This window comes from Benincasa hispida, chromosome 5, assembly GCF_009727055.1.
Source record: "Benincasa hispida cultivar B227 chromosome 5, ASM972705v1, whole genome shotgun sequence".
In the NCBI taxonomy this organism is placed as follows: domain Eukaryota; kingdom Viridiplantae; phylum Streptophyta; class Magnoliopsida; order Cucurbitales; family Cucurbitaceae; genus Benincasa; species Benincasa hispida.
This window is the reverse complement of record NC_052353.1, coordinates 23,493,057-23,497,832: the sequence shown is the minus strand read 5'-3', so window position 1 is coordinate 23,497,832 and position 4,776 is coordinate 23,493,057. Positions and strand designations below refer to the sequence as shown.

The following is a 4,776-nucleotide window of genomic DNA, read 5'->3' as shown; positions in this document are numbered from 1 at the left end:
TGGACCCAAACCGCCTGAACCGGACCAGACCTCAAGAGAACTGATCGAACCGAAAACTCTCGCTTTCACTCAATATCTCGCTAAGGCTGATTGTTTAACATTGATGACCATCGTCATGCGTTTGCCTGATCGTTTAGTGTTTGCTTAGTCGTTTAGCAGCCAATGCATATTGCCTGACCAAGTTACACGATCGTGTAGTGTCTGCCTTCTATCGCATAGTGTCATCTTCTAGTGTCGGAGGACGCTACACAATCGCTTAGTGTCCAACACTATCACGCAGCTCCATCGTTTAGCACAAACATTTACTACACGATCGCTTAGTGCCATTGTCTAGTGCCTCGTCTTGATCGTTTAGCACGCACACAAAGGTAAGCGATCACTTAGTGCTATTGCATAGCTCTTGACGCATCGCTCAGCTGCCACATATAGGTAAACGATTGTTGATAACTAGTAGAAATACCAATTATTAAAGCTCAAATTATTAAAACAATGGGAGAAAGCGATGGTAAAATAGGCAATATTACGATTGAATGCGACAAACTAAAAGAAAACTGCGATCGTTGATGCTCATCACATAAAAATAGTTAAATTGCGTTATTCTGTGCAGGTACTTCTATGGCGCGGTTTGAGTTTGTGATCCAAGGGCACAATGCGATGGTGCATTTGAGTTTACGATCATGATCGCATAAAGACTTTACATAAAGGCGACGGTATAATATGATGGGACATAAAGATGATAATAGTCAATTCAAAAATATAGTTGACCGTCGTTGAAAGACCATACTATTGCAAATACATTGAACTTTCGATGATTTTTAGATGGCGCAACAGGGTATGAAAATTAATGTTGCCCATCCATGCAATCATTAATGAGAAGAACTACTTTGCCTAAGAAGTCTATAAATACCCAATGCTACCAAACCAAAAGAGTAGAGCATGCAAGGAATCAAGGCAAAGTTGAGGGAAGTTTATTCTTGGGAAGAAATTAATTTTCGGAGAGGTCGAGAGGCTGCTGGAAATAGCACGAAGCAGAGACACCCAACCTTTGCGAGAGCAAGATTCTACAATTCAAGAAAGAGTTGAAAGGATAAGAGCAGTGTAAGAAGACAGAGGAAGCAAGATATTGCTTACTTGGCTTGATACTTCTTGCACCATTTATTGTTTTGTACTAAAACACTTTATTTGCAAAAATGGAAACTTCATTTCAATTTATGTTCAGTCTGTCCACACCATGTATGAGTAACTAAATTTGTGAATTGGTTAAGAAGTACTTAGCTGGCATGACTTAAGCTATGCACTTTATGCGATCATCTTGTCTTATGTATTCTTCATTCATCATTTGGAGTACTTGAGAGAGTAGTCTGAAGACAGAATCTAGGCTTGAAAGAGTCAGATTAGATCGCATAAGCAAGAGTAGAGACTTAGAAATAATTTCTATCTGCTACATTCCATACACATTGCATGCATCCTAGAAATAAGAAATGTGGCATTATGCATTGAGAAATGTAGTGCTTAATATTTGTGTATAGCATGATCGAATGACTTGTACAAAATCTTAAAAAATACTAGCTAAATCTCTTCTCAACCCCTTCATCGCATACTTGTTACAACACCACCCTTTCATCGCTCCACATTTAATTCCATCGCATTAGTAAATCTAAGTTAAATCACCATTTATTTCTTTATCACCATAGCAATAGGATCAGAGAGTCTATCGGATATCTATTTAGTAATCCCTACGTTCGACCCTAGACTTACCAGGACCCTAAGAAGGCAAACTTGGGCTTTGTTAGGAAAACTTGCACGATCATTGCATGATAAACCAACGCATCAAGTTGTTAGCGTCGTTGCCAGAGATTACAATATAGATTGCGCTAACATCAAACCTCTTTGATCTTAGCAGCTTTCAACCTTCGTTGTATTGCCATTCCACCTATAAAGGAAGAAGCAAGCGTCGTATAAGTGAAGGACATACTCCTGAGCTCAAGTATGACCTAGAGATTGAAAGAACTTTTCGCAAAAGGAAGAGAAACATAGGTAAACGGCAAGGAAGAGTTCACAGAATGGCTGAACAACCTGAGGAACGAGTAGCAAATGAAAATAACATGATGTAAAATCCTATCCTATTGGCAAATGATCACAATAGACCCATCCGGGACTATGCGTCACCAAACTTGTATGATTTCTCCCCAGGATCATGAGACCAGTATTGGATGGATCAAGGTTCGAGATAAAGCTAGTAATGTTACAAATGAAACAAACAACAGGACAGTTTGGAGGACGGCGTGGTGAAGATCCGCACGCCCATCTACGAAGCTTCATTGAAATTTGCATTCCTTAGAAGAGGTTCGACTCACATTATTTCCATTTTCACGATGCGATAAAGCATGAAAAGGAGCTTACTCACTCAAACCTAAAGAGATAACATCATAGGAGCAAGTTGTGGAGAAGTTTATGAAGAAGTATTTCCCTCCCACAAAAAATGCCAGAAAGAGGAAATTGATCACCAATTTTTAACAAGAAGAAGATGAATTGCTCAGTGACACATGGGCGAGGTTCAAGAGGCTAGTACGCGACTGGCCACACAATGCATTGTCGGATTGCCTCCAAATGGGGATTTTTTTTTATCATGGACTCAACTCTGCATCGCAGACAGCTGCAAATGCGGCAGCAACAGGAAGTCTACTGGACAAAACATATGATGAAGCAAAGAATATTTTTGATCGCATCTCGAAAAACCATGAAGATTTTCAAGAAAGCGATCAAAGAATGAAGCCCAGAGACGGTAATGCAAGTAATGGTGCCATCGCATGATTACAAAATTAGATGAATGCGATGATAAACTTGTTGCAAGACATTGTAATAAACAATTCAGGAACTTGAAGTGGGCAAGTCAATGCGATAGAGTAAACAAACACCAGCTGTGTCGTATGTGAAGAATCGAATTCTTTTGAGGAATGCCCACAAAATCCTCAATCAATTTACTTACAACCTAGGGTGGCGAAATCACCCTAATTTTTCTTGGAAGAAGAACCAACAACAAGGCAGTCAGCCTGTGGCTCAGAGAGAAGGACCACCAGGGTTTTTCCATAGAACTAATAGACAACACTAAGCTAGCAACTCTCAAATACCATCCCCATCATCCTTGGAAAACTTGTTGAAGCAATACATTGAAAAGAATGAAACAGCCCTTCAAAACCAAGTTACATTCATCCGCAATTTAGAAATTCAAATGGGACAAATTGCAGGAGAGCTAAAGAACAGACCCCAAGGGATATTGCCCAGCTCAACCAAGCTTCCATGCAATCCAGGGAACACAGGGAAAGAACACTACCAAGTAGTCACACTAAGAAGTGGAAAGGCAACGATAGAAGTCAGAAAGGAGCCTCGCAAGACCGATCAAAGGAGTAACCTACGATTGAATCAAAGAAACCTCTATCGCAGACTCAATCAAAGGAATCCGAAACTAAGGAACCAGAAGATGTGATCACCTCCAAACCTCCAGACCATGAAACATTGAAAGTACAGCTACCTCTATTTCCTCAGAGACTGAGAAAGAAACATCACGATGAAGGCCACTATCAGTGCTTCCTGGAAATATTGAAATAATTGCACATCAATATTCCATTCATAGAAGCGATATAGCAGATGCTGGTGTATGCAAAATTTTTAAAGGACATGGTCTCAAAGAAGAGAAGCACGGGAAGATTCGCCATGATGGCATTGACACAAGAATCCAATACTATAATCCCACCAAAGATGTGCGACCCAGGTATTTTCACAATACCCTGCTCAATAGAAGGAATCTATATTGGTCAAGCATTATGCGATCTTGGGGCAAGCATAAACTTAATGCCCCTTTCAATCTTCAAAAGATTGAATGTAGGATAGCTAACACCCACAACAGTGACTCTTCAACTCGCTGATAGATCCTTGGTGCACCGTGAAGGGAAATTAGAGGATGTCTTGGTAACCATAGATAGATTCATTCTACATGCAGACTTCATTATCTTAGATTAAGAGGCGGATAAAGATGGTCCAATCATATTGCGACAACCATTCTTGTTTACTAGTCGTGCTCAAATAGATGTGCACAAGGGAGAAATCACAATGAGCGTCAACGAAAAGAAGCTCAGGTTCAATATTATCAAGGCAATGAAGTTCCCAGATGACGAAGGCTTATCAGATTCCGATGATGAACACACTTGTGTTGAAGATTGGGAGTCCAAGGAAGTGAATGAAGAAAGAAAAGATGCGACAGCATCCATAGAGACTTTCCATGCGATAACAGAGATATTGAAGAATGAGGAAATGTTGAATTTGGATGAAGAATGAAAAGCCCAAAAGCCCTCTTTAGAGCAACCACCTACACTAGAACTAAAAATTCTACCAACCCACATGAAGTACGTATTTCTCGGTCAGAATAAAACCTTACTAGTCATCATATCCTCTGTGTTACCTGAAGAAAAAGAAACCACGTTGCTCAGTGTTCTAAAGAAATATATTAGAGCAATCGGATGGATGCTCGTAGACATCAAAGGTCTTAGCCCAATGTATTGTATGCATCGAATTTGGCTTGAAGAAAATCAAAAGAGCTCAATAGAACCTCAACACAAACTAAACCATGCGATGAAAGAGTAGAAAAAGAAATCATCAAATGGTTAGATGACGACATTATCTACCCTATGTCAGATAGCACGTGGGTCAGCTCCGTGAGTGTGTTCCCAAGAAGGGTGGGATGACAGTAGTTCCTAACACAAACAACGAACTGATCCC

The 4,776-nt window shown here is 40.1% G+C and overlaps 1 non-coding gene across 1 annotated transcript; it reads right to left on the bottom strand.

The window, feature by feature from the left end:
• Positions 1-2,487: 2,487 nt before the first annotated feature.
• Positions 2,488-2,594, bottom strand: LOC120078828. Its single transcript, XR_005482110.1, has one exon. It is a non-coding gene; the product is annotated as a small nucleolar RNA R71 (small nucleolar RNA).
• Positions 2,595-4,776: the final 2,182 nt, after the last annotated feature.